At 40.4% G+C, this 16,529-nt stretch overlaps 1 protein-coding gene across 2 annotated transcripts in view; it reads right to left on the reverse strand.

Annotated features, from left to right (window-relative positions):
* PLEKHG1 (pleckstrin homology and RhoGEF domain containing G1) overlaps window positions 1-14,072 on the reverse strand; it is a 211,590-nt gene extending 197,518 nt beyond the window's left edge. For both annotated transcript variants that reach the window (XM_009205883.4, XM_031667353.1), the window contains exon 1: window positions 10,395-14,072. The gene's annotated coding sequence lies outside the window, so the exon portion shown is untranslated. The remainder of the gene's footprint in view (window positions 1-10,394) is intronic.
* Between the last annotated feature and the right edge of the window lie 2,457 nt (window positions 14,073-16,529).

The raw sequence follows: 16,529 nt of genomic DNA on the forward strand, positions 1-16,529 counted from the left end.
TACTATATTATTAAGATGTGTTACACTGAAAACAGATGCTTCTAGAATCTGGGCTAGATTTCATGGTAAGTTGACTGTGAGCTTTTAAAAAGGAAACTAAAAGCAGACAAACAACAAGAACCCAACACCAAATTTTGACGGTCCAGACCTTAGATTTCTACTATTTCCTATTTTTTTTTAAACAGACTAAAAATTGGCATAGTTACCTGGCAAAGGATAATTAATTCTAATACTTAGTTAGAGATGAGGCATTCCAGTAGGTGACCTCTTCCTCATATTCCCTAGTATGTCTCTCTGTTTTTCATACTTACAGCAAAGATGGCCTCTTAATAAAGAAAAGCTGGCCAAAGAACTGGGGATTCCGTCACTATTTTCCTTGAGTTTTTAAAGTTGGAGGGGATGCTGGGCAAAAATGTAAAAAGTAGGGAATGTTTCTTCAATGAATGAGCTTCACTTAAGTACCGCTACTATTACAGGTGCTGTTATAGACACTAGGGTTACATAGAAAAATACTGAGCCACTGCCTAAGACATCAGGTTCTTGAAAGGATACATACCAGGAGACAAACTGGATAGCAGCTATATCACAAGTGCTGTAATACAGTTATCAATGCTTTTACTTGAGCAGCCTGTGCTATCATAAAATGCCTTGAATGCATCCAACATTTGAACACCAACAGCATACCAGTGCAGGTGCTAAGGATGTAGCCATGATTGGGACAGATTCAGTCCTTACTGTCACGGGACCTTTAGCCAGTGGGATGCCTGGCACAGCATTAAAGACAATGCCCAAAGGCAACTGTAGTTATACAGTAAATTTCTAAAAGCATAACAAAATACAACTTTGATATTAAAATTTGGGTCTTGGTAGCATACTGGTGGAGGAAAATTATGGGTAAGACAAGACTTTCCAGAGATACTCAAGTCCAGGCATAAACGGGGAAAAGGAAGGCGATTATGAAAGTTAGCAAGGTTTTGGCAGATTCTACACGTAATAAAATGGAGGAAGCCACAGAAACTGAGCAACATTTTCTGAGCAGAAAATATTTATAAGCACCACCTTTTATAGAGTTCAAGAGCTTCTTTCAATCTAGGTCAGTAACTTCAAGCAATTCAGAATGTGTTAACAAGCAGTGAAAATGAATGTTAATTAAAATAATAAAATTCCCTCAAATGAACAGAATTCAGATGGCTGTGGTTTCCAAAGTTGTACTGTCTCACATGTCAAACAGATTCGATAAAGGGAAACAGGATATTAGGTTTCTTGTGCCACTTATTTAATAAACTAATATTTTAGGAGATAACTTTAAAATCTGAATCTGTATTCACCTATTTATTTAATGGTGAAGCACAATTTTTTTAACCAGGCTTCTGTAAAAATATACTTTATTCAGGCAACATATGGAAAAAAGTGTTACATCACTTGAAAATGTTCTATTTAGAAAGGTAATTTCCTTTTTCCTTTTGCTTTTTTTTTTTTTTTTTTTTTTTTTGCCTTTCCACATCAGTCAAGTAAAACAGGCTTTGACATATTGGTTTTTAAAAAAGAGAACTTCCAAATATATCACAGAATTTTTACTTAACATCTATCTTGAGGCTATTTCAATGAGCTTTCAGTTTCAGGGGAGGGAAAAAGGAAACATGAATACGAAGGGCTGGCTTCCAATAAAACGTTTTACAGCTACTACCAAACGGTGATTTATTCATCCACATGTTCCATGGCACTACAGCCACTAGTACTTCCTGGAAACCTTTGGTTTTGCTAACATGGACCATTTTTACTTCTAAAAAGAGGGGAACTGTTAAAATTGAATAATGTAGCACATGAGGAAAATAAGAGAGAGACAACTGACATATGCAAAAACACCTTGCCATTTTCAATCTGGACTTGAGAAAACTTTTACTTTCACTAAACCTTCATTAGCATATCTAACATGTGCTTCACGGTTATTTTGTTGATCTTAAAATGGTTCAAAACTGAATATGATTACCATTTCAAAAATCTTTCATAGAATCTGAACCTCACAGATCATCTCTTCTGCATAATATTTTCGCTTTGCTTCACGGAAGCCATTAGGGTTTTCTTCAATCTATCTTGCCAGTTTAGACTATATTAAACTTGTTTATTTTAGAATAATTTTATTTAGAATATAGATATATATGGTTTCTAGTTTCTAACTCCATGAACAGAGTAATATTTCTTCAGATTCTGTTTATGTGCATGTTCAGTCAAGGTATCTTGACTACATAAAAGGTAAAAGAGCCTCTAATAGTGGGGGCATTTGGCTGTGTGTACAGTTAAACCCAGATTAAAGGGCAGGACACTCATAGTGCACAGATAAGCTAGAGCATTCTCTAGCCACAAGTTTTTCACTATGAAACTGACATTTAGTGTCCACTAAAAAACTGACATATAGTACTCCTGCCATAAAATTAGTTAGATTTGTACTTTCTGATCTAAATATTCAGCAACTATAGGTATTTCTTTAACATCTGTCCCCAACATTAGACCACAGGAGACCCCATTTCTCTGTGTACCACAGCATGCCAGATGCCCAGCACATGGCAGATGCTCGCAAATAATTGTTAAATGAACAACCAAGTAGAATGTGCTCACTGGATTTAGTGGCATGAGGTCAATGAGAGCAGTTTGGGGAAATTGTAAGGGCTAAAGTGGAAACAGTTCAGGGCGATGAGTGAAACACCATGTATCTTACACAAGGCCTGAGGGGAGGGAAGTAGAAAGAGCTATTGTGGGGTAGGTATTCCAAGCAGGGTTTTACGTTGGAGAGTCCGGATGATATATAAATAGTGACAAGATAGACCTTTTAGAGAGGAAGAGGTTGAAAATACTGAAAAAGGAAGAGTAAGTCAAAGCATCCCTGAAAAGACAGGAAGAACGAGGACCCAGAGCCCAGGACCCAGTGTTAATTAAGATGGGGACACACTTGCTGTTATGACAAAGGCAGGAACATGATGGTTCTTGGTAGATTTGGTGGCAGGCCATGGCCCTGTGTGTTCTCAAGTGATTTCTATTTGCTCAGAGAAGTAGAAGTCAAGATCATCTTCTGAAAAAGTTGGGCAAGGCTGCGCATTTGGGAAGAGTTGGGAAAATTATAATGAAGTCATTTAGGAGAGTCAGTCATGAGCTGACTAGAAAAAAACAGAAAGTCTGTCAATATCACATTCTGCACCATCAACAATCAGGTGATAGGTCCAACTGGCAGGATGCTGGCCTGGGCATGTGCTTAGCAGACAGCAGGTAGGGCCAGATGGGTAGCCCTACAGGGAAAGCGGTGGCTTTGGAATCGAAAGATTTGGGCCCAAGGCCAAGATCTGCTATTAATGAGCTGTCTGACTTGGAGGAGTCATTTCACTTCCTTAGGCTTTTACCATTTACAAAATGACAGTTGCATAAAAACTTCCAAGGTCCCTTCCAGCCCTAAAAGGAATCTTTATAAAATAACCAGCAAATTAGTCTAATGGCAGCACCACTGATACCGGACAAAGGTTCAGAATTGGACAGGAACCATAATTCCTGCCTGGTCCATGGCTCCACTGCTTTCTGACATGCATTACACAGGACCTCCCCTCTGCTCTGCCTCCCAGTCTACTTGCACCCTGCCAGCTACACGATAAGCATGATCATATGGAGTTCTTTGCTTCAATCCTTCCAATGGTCCCCATCGCTATGTAGATGAGCCCAGACGCTTCAGGCTAGCCCAGGAAGCTCTCGGTCATCGGTTCCCACCCACCTGCCTGCCTCATTGTCACTGAAATACTAACTGCAAAACTGTTTTTCAAAATAATAATAAAAAAAAAAGGATAGGGAGAGATTTGTTAAAGGACATAAAATTACAGCTAGACAGGATGAATAAATTCTAGTGTCCTATATCACCACAGATGACTGTAATTAACAATAATATGTAGTTCCAAATAGCTAGAAGGATACTGAATATTCCCAACACAAAAAGTGATAAAATGTTGGAGATGATGAACATTATTATGTATTCCATGAGTATGTTGTCAATTTCTTAAAAATTAAAAAAGAAAACTAGAGAAATACATAGCATTGTAAAAAATTAAAGCATTAATAAGGGTTATTCAAATCCTTTAAACATACCCATCCTCTATTCTAGTGGCATATATATTGTCTTGCTATTTTAAGACACTTCAATTTTAAAACACTGTACTCAGAGATTGGGGCCAAGCAGGTCCCAGCAGCAACAGTGAAAATTTTGTGGCTGGGTTAAAATATACTAAAGTGAATTCTTTTCACTTTCTAAGGTGAGTACAATATAAGTTAAAGCCTTCCCAAAAGAAATGGGCTTTCCAGAGGAAGTGAAGACAGAATATAAATAACATTCCCCATTCATTAAAAGAATGGTATTCAATGATGTTTACACATGTGGTTCTCACTCTTTAAACTTAAGTCTAAATATACTTTTAAAGCTGTAGGTAAAGTAGTAATTTACTGAAGCCAAACCACAAAGAAATTTCAGGAATGCATGCAGGTTATATAATTCCATTCCCTGCTATATAAAGAGAATTCTAATAGCTTCTATTTTGGTCATCTATTCACTAATTTTGACTTAGAACTGAATTTTGGAACATAAAATAATTTGAGAAATTAAGTTCCAGTCTAATCAAGTTTCTAGGTAAGAGGTAGAAATGTAAGCTGCTCACCACTGAACAGCAATTGTTACACAAGAGGTACCTGGCAAGGGGGCTGCTACCTGCCCCCAGAATTCTCCATCCTCTCCCTCTCATGGTTGGGAATTTTCTTGTCCTCTTGACACCTTTATTTACCTTCACTTCAGAAATTCTACACTAGCAGGAGTGATCCCGGCAAGAGAGGGAGGGGCAACGAGAAGAAAGGTTCAAGCAAGGGTCAATGAATGTTAGGAGAAAATCAGCTTCTGGCTGAGTGGTGCGGGGGAGGGGTGGCATTCCAGAACCTTCTGTGTACTTGAGGTGGAAGGAGGGCAATCGGACTAGCTTTTATAGAAGACTTGGGAGATGGAAGGAAACACATTAAAAAACGACGTGAGAGTGCAGGAGGTAGGAAAGACTAAATTGTTCCAAGGAGCCATAAGACAGCTAACTTAGCCGGAGCTGCGGCCTTGGTGGAAACAGAAATACATTCTATCTAAAATTTAATAAATTCAGTATGTGCTTCTCATGCTGGAAAATAAAAATTCTAAGCAATCCAAGAAGATCATCATTGAAGAACAATACCTTCTTAAGGGCCAGGGCAATATCCATAGACATTCACACTTCTTTCATGGAAAGAATAACGAGAATGAGAAAGCGCTCAGATTTTAAACAAATAAGGGCCAAAACATAAATCTAATGGATTAAATAATGGCATTTATATGGCTAAGCCCTCATTCAGTAGGCTGGAAAATTTAAGCCAAGAAAATCTCCAGAACATACAACAAAAAACAAAGAGAAGGAAAATAATAAAGGAAGAATCGGTTCCAAGAGGTGTAAAATCCACCTACTCGATTTCTAGGTGAAGATACATTAATATTAGTGAGGAGAAAATATCCCAAGCTAGAGAAGACTTCAGATTATAAAGCTCAAAAATAACAGGACTGATGACAAAAAGATAATGATGAAATTTCAGAACTAAGGATAAAGCAAAAAGTCCTATATGGTTCAAAGAGGTAAAAAGACACACACCCATGCACACACACAATCAACTATGTTGTAAGTCTAACATCAGACTTATTGGCTACACTAGATTGTAGGTATCAGAGGTGCAATGCCTTCAAAGTTCAGAAACAATAATTTTGAATCTAGACTGAAATAATCAAGTGTGAAAACAAAATCAGACATTTTCAAACATGCAATAACAGTGCTTACTGTCTACGCATATTATACATCAAAAGTTATTCAAAGGGAGTAGCCTACCAAATGAAAAAAGGAATCTAAGGAAGAGGACGACATGAAATACGAAAACAACAAAAACAAACAAAAAAAACTCTGGAAAAGCTAAATATAACCCCAAAGCAGAGAAATGTCTATAAAGAAGTGAAGCTGGCCAGGCGCGGTGGCTCAAGCCTGTAATCTCAGCACTTTGGGAGACAGAGATGGGCGGATCACGAGGTCAGGAGATCGAGACCATCCTGGCTAACACAGTGATACCCCGTCTCTACTAAAAATAACAAAAAATTAGCCGGGGGTGGTGGCGGGCGCCTGTAGTCCCAGCTACTCGGGAGGCTGAGGCAGGAGAATGGCGTAAACCCGGGAGGCGGAGCTTGCAGTAAGCTGAGATCCGGCCACTGCACTCCAGCCTGGGCAGCAGAGCCAGACTCCATCTCAAAAAAAAAAAAAAAAAAAAAAAAAAGAAGAAGAAGAAGAAGAAGAAGAAGTGAAGCTACTGGGTAAATCTCCTTCAAGTGGCGACATTTCATGACCCATGATGGGAGTTCTTTCTCTATGGATCTAATTCTATTACTTGTCTCCACAGTGAATAATACTTGCATAATGGCTTTAGGTTTTCAGAAGCCACTCAGAGACAAAACAAAAAACATATTCATAGTTAGGCTATAGAAATAAGAAATAAGTGTATTAACTGTGACACTGGAATAGTCAGAGTCTAGCTAATTGGGAGGTCACGGGTAGGGTAGGTCCCTCTTGGGACCAAGGGGGTTCCCGCATATGGGACTTTCAGAGCTAAAACTGGGAAAGTCCTGTGTAATCCAGGACTAGTTTGTCATCTTAGTAATAGGGTAGAAGAAATGAATAAAGGATGCTAATATCATTTTTCAGACCAAGGTTCAATAGAAACTTCAGAAAAGATATAAGTTGGTGACAGGACAAATATAGCAACTGTTAGCAGTGACTATACTTGAGGAATGAGGTTTTAATATTTGATTTCACCCTTTCCAAACTTTAGATTTTTAAAACAATACATCCATTTAGAGCACAATGGGTCATCTCTTATTCACGAGGCATCTAACTTCTAACAAAGAGAATATTTCAAAATTAGGAAAACCTAGAACTCCAAACATGTGAAGCCAACTAAAAATGATTAAATAAGAGATTTTTATCTAAACTCTGATATGAAAGCAAGGGTATAAACAAACCAAGGACAGGAAGATCTGCTCTCCTGTCCAGGGGCCATGTCTGTACTATTGTGAAGGATGAACGATCACAGAAAAGGACAAGAAGACGACCCTAGTGAACCAAAAAAAGAAAAAAAGGGGGTGGGGGGAACCAACTGAGCCATGTTAATTATAGTAATAAGCCATTTAGATTCCACATTGCCACTACAGCTACTGCTGGAGAAACCAGAGTTCATCCACATCAAAATGGCTCAAAAGACACAGTGCTGTTTCTCTCTCCCTCTCTAAAGGTGTGGCTGCGTGTGAGTGTCATGTATTACACTAGCTTTTTAAATAAAAGTCATGAGTTACGTACAATGATCTGGCCATTTTATGGCAAAACTGTTACTTATAGAAAAAATTCAAAATAAGGGTCTTTTCATAAGCATTAATACTTTGAAGTTTGTGTAATGACCCTGAAGAGGTATCTATAAATACATTTTTTTTTTCTTTAAAGAGAACTCAAGTCTTAGGTATGCTGACTCCACAATTATTTGCACAGGAAGCCATTAACTTATCTGCAAATAATAACTCACCATAAAGATAATAATTGTTTCATACCCTTCAACTCAAAAATGCCTCTGTTAACACCCAAAAGATATGATGTTTATTTTCAATTCAAAATAGAAAAAGCCCATAGTCGTGCTTTCTGTAAGCTGCTAGTTACCAAGCATATAATCAACACCCATTATGAGTGTCGTACAGTGCATGAAACCAGGGGCCTTAATATATTAAACTGCTTAAGGAGTCCCTGCCAGATCATTGCACATCTATCAAGTTTCCTTTTTTTAAAGATACACAGTGTTTTAAAACCATACCTGAAATCAGGATGTAGCTCATAATTAACATGAACATTTAACAGTTTATTTAGGCTCCTTGAAAAGTTAAATCAATTATCTGAAAAACCCAGAGTCTAGCAACTAAGAAAACCAAAAAAATGCCACATACACAGCTCATTGGAAATGCATGTGATAATAACTAATATAACTGAACTCATGAAAATAATTTTTTATAAACGTGGCTCCAGGTAAGCTGAGATACTGTCCTATAAGTGAAGACAGCTGAAATTAGAACCATTAAAAAGAACAAAATTAGCCCAAAGTAGATGCTTGTTTCCCCATTTTCAACTACAATTTACACTTAGTGTATCCACAAATTCCCAAACAAGAAACAACAGAACTACACTCCTAAAATGTCCACCCATGACTTCTCTATTTTTCATTTTAATTACAAGACTATTAAGATTCCCATTCAGTTATTTCAGGGCATTAAAAACATTTCAATGTCCTTTATCAAGAGCAAAATTTGCAGCACACAGTCTCCACAACTCCAAAAACAAAATTTAAAAAGAAAAAAAGTCTGTGAAAGCTGCAATTTACTTGCTCTCCAGGAAGCTAATTGGAATGTGCCAGAGTAAAGGTAATGAAATGATGTAAAGCATTTGTGTGAAAGTCAAAGCATTCTGTGATAAGCCCGTTAAGGGTAGGAACCATATCTGCCCCTCATTTTCACTTCCTTTGGTTCCTGGTGATAGCTCTATTGAATATTCAAATTAAACAGATTTAAGAACTAATTATTTTTCCAGAAGAGTCCCTTAACTACTTTAACACCTGGATTGTTTTAAGTTTCTACATCCCCCCAAAATGCTCCCAACTCTTCTTGGAAGAATAACATCCTGTAAATTCCTACCCACTCCTACTCTGAGGTCAGCTACAAACCACAGCCTTGTAACTTTCAGGCAAAGATACTGGTGTCTGTATGAATCCACAAGCACGAAAATGATGATGTATCTCCAAGCATTTGTTCTATTCTCTACAAAATCAAGCTTTATTGTTCATTTGTTTTATTATTTCATTACTTTAATGGGTTTTCTTTCAGAATTAGGCTTAGAGCCTGGAATTGAAAGTTAAATTTTTCCATATGTCTGAATTTCAACCATTGGCTCTAATGATGGGGAATCTATTTTTTCTTTCAGTTGAAGTATTTTAGATGTTGATTTTTATTCACTTAACTCTTTACAAAAAATGCTTTATCCCAAAGTTGAGTTTCTGACCTCTATGCACTTTTCAAGTTAGTCTTGAGTGTGGTTTTTTTTTTGTGGAAGTCAGTGTGGCACTGGATAACATACTGAGGGCATACGATTTGCCTCCTGAGCTTCCCATCCTTTTTCTCCCCAACTATTGTTTTAAAATTTCACCAACTCCATCAAGCTCTCCTAGCCTACCCTAGGCCACACATTTTACTACACCATAAAACCATTCTCACATTGTTTTCTACCTCCCATGTGGCTGCTTGATCACAGGTTTTTTTTTTTTTTTTTTCTTTTTTTTTGCGGGGGGAGACAGAGTTTCACTCTTGATGGCCAGGCTGAAGTGCAATGGCTCAGTCTCAGCTCACTGCAACCTCCGCCTCCTGGGTTCAAGTGATTCTCCTGCCTCAGCCTCCAGAGTAGCTGGGATTACAGGCACCCACCACCAAGCCCGGCTTTTTTTTTTTTTGTTTGTTAGTAGAGACGGGGTTTCTCCATGTTGGTCAGGCTGGTCTCCAACTCCTGATCTCAGGTGATCCGCCCACCTTGGCCTCCCAAAGTGCTGGGATTACAGGCCTGAGCCACCGTGCCCAGCCTCAACTTCACTCTTCTTCCCCTCCTCCCTCAGGTACAGAAGAGGGACAGTCAGAACTGCAGAGGGGCAACCTGGTCATCAGCACTCCCCATCTCGGCCATACACTGCTGCCTCCCACACATCCAAACTCACCCTCTGCACTGGCTCTCAGCTTCCACGTAGGATGACACAATTGATCATCCCTAACAAGCTTCCCCTTTAGAGTCTACGCTGCCTCTCTCCTCCCCTTGGCCATTAGTATCTTCTGCCTCAACCAAATTGGTTTAGGATCACTGTTTGTGACCCTCTCCTTCCTCATCTCTGACCCCAGTCAGGCTTCTAACCCCTGCAACACCTCTGAGATGACTGAGGCCCCCATCGTCAGAGGCCCCTGCATCTTTGTCTGCAGCTGCAGCCAAAGCCTCCAGACTTACGTTTCCCAGTGCCCAGAGAGCAGCTCCATGACAGGCTCTCGGCTAACCCTGTTCCATCTAAAGCTCCGCATTCTACCTGATCGCCACCAGCTTCACCTGCAACTCGGGCAAGTCTCAGGATGCACGGGCCAGCAATACTGAGCTGCCTGGAACCATTTCTGCCCAGACTCCCCCTTCCCTGCTGCCCTGGACTGACTGGGTCCTGCTCCCTGCTCTGCCTGCCAGGTCCTTCCAACCCATGTTTACCTGGTGACTCCTCTCACCCTGCGAGACCCACTTCCAGCATTCGTGACCTCCGTCTGGATGGCATCCCTGAGCCGGCACTTCCAGATGACACTGTTGCCCTCTGATTAGACCAGTGATTTCCTCAAGTGCAGAAATTGGGTCTCAACTTTGAAACTCGAGACCCATTGTCATTATTCAAAAATGTTTAACTGAATGATGAGTCTTCAAAGGAGAGCAAATTCGTTATTTGGTTGCTCCCAGACATAAAGTGTGCTTTCAGCTTAGTACAAATAAACAAATGGGGTTTTAAAGAAAGCACTGCATAAGGTATTTTCATAGAACAGTTTAAAAGCGAAAATACAGAAGTCATTAGCAAAATATCAGCTAAGTTAGAAAGGGGAAATTCACATGAAATCATACTAGAAATGTATGCAAATTTTAGTCTTTGATCCTCAAGCTTGTTTCCCCAGAAACTTTTTGGCAAATTAAACCAGTGATTAGTGACATGTATCATTTCATGGCACAAGGTCTTACAAAGTGTTCTTTAAAACATCACTTGAAGGTAAAGTTCTCCTCAGTTACCCGCTCCTTGTCTTTTAACTATCCGTATCCTTTCACCAAGACTGCCCATGTAAGAATAAATGTTTGTGAAATTATTCTCTCCTTTGTTTTTTGCTCCCGAGTATGGCCCTAGGATATTTGTTACCAGCCTGCACGTGTTCCTGCCATCCTGTTGAGAACAGGACATGGAGGAAGAGGGAGAGACCAGGTAGAGGGGTATGGCCGATGCAGGCAACACTGGCCTGGGGACCTCTGCAACCTGCCCACCTTGCCCAGGACCAAGGCCCAGGCCACCAAGTCTGACTGTCCTCCATAGGCACCCGAGGCCCTGAGAGCAGCCCTCTGTGTGTCCAGTTGGCCAAGGCTGATGATAAAAGCAGACAAAGAGACATACTTTGGAAGAACTCTTTAAATTTACTTTTTAAGTTATAAAAATAATAACTCCTCACCGTTAAAAAAAAAAAAAAAGTCCAGAGAATAAAGAAAAGCAAGGAAAAACCATCACTTGTAAGCCAGAGACAATCATGGCCCATACTCTGGTGATTTTTTCCAGCTTTGCTTGTGTGTTTATAATAGAGAATGGAGATTAAACAATTTCGTGTACTCTGACCTTTTTCTTTTTTCACTGAACATTACAACATGCACATTTTTAGGAGCAAATTTTAAACTGTTGACCTTTCGCTACTTGTAGGAAAAATTCTTCAGAAAATGTCAAACGCCGCCTGCTTGTTGTAGGAACCAGAGAGTCCTGAAGTTGTGAGACTGTTCTGACTCTCAGAAGGCCAGAGAGCCAAGCAGCTCTGGTGGACAGGTTGATGGTAGTGGCCGAGGAAGCAGCCAGCCAGCCCCTGGGGCAGGACAGCACTAGCAGGAAGCGGGCCGCTAGAAAGCCCTATGCCCACTTCCCCGGGGCTTCCCCTTACTCGCTCACAGCCCTCCACTAGCCCACATCCTCTTCTCCTCCCCCAGGTCTGTCTTACCCTCTGTTCTCCTCCTTGGGAGCCCAACCATGCTCCGAAGCATCCGTAGGTGGGGAGCGGTTGCCCCAGCACAAGGAAGGGGAACCCCCGAATCCACTGTAGCAGGTAAAGAGGAGTTCTGAAACGCAAGGTTAGAACCTGTATTTTCCTGCAAGTCTTACTGCAAGTTTTCCTACAGGTAACTGAACTGCACAGTGTTGTTCAGTTACTTCCAGCATATTGACCTACAAATGTTTCTGTTATGATCAGTGTCCGAGTCACAGGACTCTGTCCGACTCCACTAGGTGTAAGGTGTGGCTGTCATGCTGGGCTTTCAAGGTCCTGATACTCCCTGTGTATACGGGATGGGGTGTCCCCAAAAGGACAACAGCACCCATTGCATCACTCCCCACGGTCCTGTCTGTCCATCACCTGAAAAGCTGCCTAAAACGCAGACCTGGGAAGGAGGCTGCTACATGGAAAAAAGGTAGAATTGGTTTTGTGGTTTTAATTCAAAGACACACACACACACACACACACACACACACACACACAGAGAGACACTGAGGTGATCAGCCAGAGACAGGACTTGCAAAGTTGGAGCTGCTGTGTACATTTATTTCAAACAGGCTGGAGGATCTAGAAGCCTTGAGACGACAGAGCCACAGAAGATGCAGAAACCGCTGCTCCACAAGTGAGCTTGTGGATTCCTGGGCATAGGAGATTTTCTTGGCTCTATTACGCTTCCACAGTATTTGCTCAAATCTTTGAGAGCTTCAGCTTTAGCATTCTCTTCTAAGAAGGATCATCAGGCTTTAGCCCCCTCCACTCCATCGAAACAGCCACCAATGACCTTCTCACTGTAAAATCCAATGATTGACTCTCCTCATCTTACTTTACTTTTTGGCTGCTAGGATGCACATTCTCCACTGAGCTACTGGAAGGCCATGGGCTCCTGGCTTTCCTCCCTTGCTGGCAGCTCCTTCCCCATTTCCTGGGCCTAGTCTTCCAAGTGCTGGGGTGCCCTGAGATCAGCCACCTGACCTCTTCTCTGTCTGCATTCTGATACCTCATCTAGCCCAGTGACTGTAAATATCGTTGACTTGCTGATGGTTCTCAGGTGTGTATTGCCACACCAGCCCCCTCTCCTGAGCACCAGGTTCACACATCCACATACCTACCTGGCATCAGCACTTAAAGTTGAGCTGCATCTTCCAGACTCAGCATAGCCAAAGCCTAATTCTGTTTCTCCCCCTTGCTAACCTGCCTTTCCCTGCATTCACAACCTCAGAAAATGGTGTCAACTGCACTCAGATATTCAGGATAATATCCTTGGCTTCCTCCCTTATCTATTTCTTTCCAATGCCCCACAACTGAGCCATCCACAAACCCTGTGGGCTGCACTCTCAGCAGACACTCGACCATGGTTCACCACTTCTTCAGTTCTCACCCTGGTCCCTGATCCCACCAGCTCTCAGCTGGACTGCTACAGTCACCTTCTGGCCACTGATCTCTTTGCCTATATACATACCTCCCAGCACTGATTCTCCACACAGAAGCTAGAGCAATTCGCTCATATACAGTATCATAGCACTCCTGGGTTCAAACTCCACCAGGGGCTGCCCATCACAACCGGAGTAAAGTCAATGTTTTAACCAGGACCTATTCCCCAGGTGCCATTCTTTCCATGTACTGGCCTCCCTGCTGAACAAGGTACACACTGCTTTAAAGACAGCACTGTGGGCAGTACTGTTCAAATATAAAGAATGGTATCATCAGTAATCCTCTGTTAAATAGCCTATGGCCTCCATCACGCTTGCTAGGAAAGATAAATATCTTTAACTTTTACTTTATAAATAAAATATTCTTTGTCTAATTGTAGAAACTTGAAAAAACATGAAAATCTCCCAAAATATAAAAAAGTATAAATAAAATAAAAATCAAAGTATGAAAGCTCAAAGATAACTAATTATCATTATTATTTTGGTCTAATTTCCTGTCATCAAAGGAAATACATAATAGAAAATCTATGAAGTATTGACTTTTAAAAAATGGATGATTCAGCCAGGTGCAGTGGGTCACAGCTGTAATCCCAGCACTTTGGCAGGCCGAGGCGGGTGGATCACGAGGTCAGGAGATCGAGACCATCCTGGCCAATATGGTGAAACCTCCTCTCTATCAAAAAACACAAAAATTAGCTGGGTGTGGTGCCACGTGCCTGTAATCCCAGCTACTTGGGAGGCTGAGGCAGCAGAATCGCTTGAACCTGGGAGGCAGAGTTTGCAGTAAGCCGAGATCGCACCACTGCACTCCAGCCTGGGTGACAGAGCAAGATTCTGTCTCAAAAAAGAAAAAAAAAAAAAAAAAGGATGATTCCTTTGTCACATGTCTTAAAGGTTTTAATTTTACCATTGCTATTGGGAAATCTTAATTGCATATAATAGTTCCTTGTATGAATATTCCGTAACTTATCCAACCCTCTAGTGTTGAGGCTTTAGGTTTAAATGTTGCCGCAATGTAGAATCTGGTGTACAGAAAGGTTGATTTCTTTAGGGTACATCCTAAAAATGAGTCAGAGTACTAACATTCAAGGCCTTGAGAGATACTGTCAAATGGCTTTGAGAAGCATCACTTCAAGCAGCAATGTTTCCCTGTGTCCAATCCTTTATTTCAGACTGGCGGAAGTACATACCACCTGTGTGTACTGAAGTCATCTCTAGCTCTAAACTGGTGCTGGTGAATCCTACCCTTTACATCCAAACAGGCTCCATGGCTGGTTATTCCACTGTGGCCAATGGAGGTCTAGTCTTCCAGGCTAGAATCCTCAGTTTCTTCTCTCTCATCAGGTCCCCTTCCCTAAATCCCACATGTGCACACACTCACTTGCTCATGGATGAACTTCTCTATTTCCATTGCATTCCAGTCCTCTGCAAAGCCTCATCATCTTTGCATGTAGATGACAGCACTACATTCTTACCTGGAGTAGTGCTTCTCTAACCAGTGAATTACCTGAGGCTATTACTACAATACAGGTTCTTATTCTACAGGATAGTACAATGAATATTGTAATCTGTGCAATTGTTTATCCTCTCTGCTAGATTATAACATCATTGATAGTAGGGGCAGAATATTAACCAATTCCATTGAACTAAATGAATTCAACCCTGAGTCCTTTCACTCAAGTCAAGTTAATACTTAATCCAGATACAGAGGGTTCATCACAGCAGGGCAAGGATGTTGTGTGTGTGTGTGTGTGTGTGTGTGTGTGTGTGTGTGTGCGTGCGTTTTCCTACCTACATACCATCCCAAAACAAATGTCCATTTGCTGAGGACTCTTTGAAAATTGATCTCAAAGGAATCTAAAGAGAAACCAGGATTGCAGTCCCATGTGTGGAAAGCTGCCACTTTCTGCTCTTCTTACAGTGAAGGGGTTTTCTACTGGGTCAACATCCTCTTTGAAATTTATACCAAGAAAAATATACACATATTAAACAGCAGCAGCAATTTACAGTAAAACAGAAAATTCCACTCAGGGCAGAAAACAACCAGAAACATATAACATTTCAAAGCTCTGGAAGTGGGAGCTCACATGCTTAAATCATTGCTTCATTGCCAGTTTTACTGCAGCAACAGCCTTCCCTCTGACAATCATGTCAGTATTACCAAACCTTTAAAACATTCACTTGGAGTTCAATCTGTTGCCCATATGTCAGATATAAGAATAGTTGAATTCACAATATTTATTCTGCACAAAAGTGGGTTCTATTTTAAAATCCCATTATCATGTGGTTACAGGATATCATTAAAATAAATATTAATGTAGGCCCATATCAGTTCTTAAAACAGAATGAAGTCTGCATCCCATAAAACTCCCTGCATATTACTCAGCAGCACGTTTGGAAGACAAGGCAGCCGTTGTTTATTATTATCTATGTAATCTTGGATTTCAGTTCCTAATGATCACAGATGGCAATAAACTCTTCCACTAGTGCTCAAGGCAAAAGGGTGATGGAAACCTTTCCTAATTGTGGCAAACATATGTTGACATGGATATTTATATGCAATTCTGCCAGGCAGGATACATTTATATCCAGTTTTATTATCCTGGTGATCCTAAAAAACAAAATCTATGTGTCAATGTCGGATTTTTCAGGTATGCAGTCATTCTCTTAACTTCCTGCTTGCAGACTAGTAAATACTTTTCTTTTTTAAGATTAAGATTATGGTTAAAAAAAAAAGTGCAGTTTCCCAGAAGAAAACCAGATGTTTAAGTTTTATTCTCAAAAATGATGTTGGTGTTGATTTTTTTTCTTAAAGGTCACTGCTATTTGTAAGCTCAAGTTTTGTTTCTCTTCACCCTCAGGATCTGTGGGAACGTCCACCCTTCTGAGTGGAAGAAAAGAGAACCTTATTTTTGAAGAAAAATGTTCAATCAGAACAGAGAATATTACAATGTTAGCAAAATTAAGGAGTAAAGTGATGCTTTTGAGTCACTCATACATATATTTTAAGAATAGATTTTGCAGCTTTTAAGTACAGCTTAGGAATAAAAATGATAAAAAACTTGACATCTCTGACTGCCACAAAAATGCCTTTTAAGACCTAAATATTTTTATCTTTCAAATAAATATTTTGT

Source organism: Papio anubis, chromosome 6 (assembly GCF_008728515.1).
Source record: "Papio anubis isolate 15944 chromosome 6, Panubis1.0, whole genome shotgun sequence".
NCBI lineage: Eukaryota > Metazoa > Chordata > Mammalia > Primates > Cercopithecidae > Papio > Papio anubis.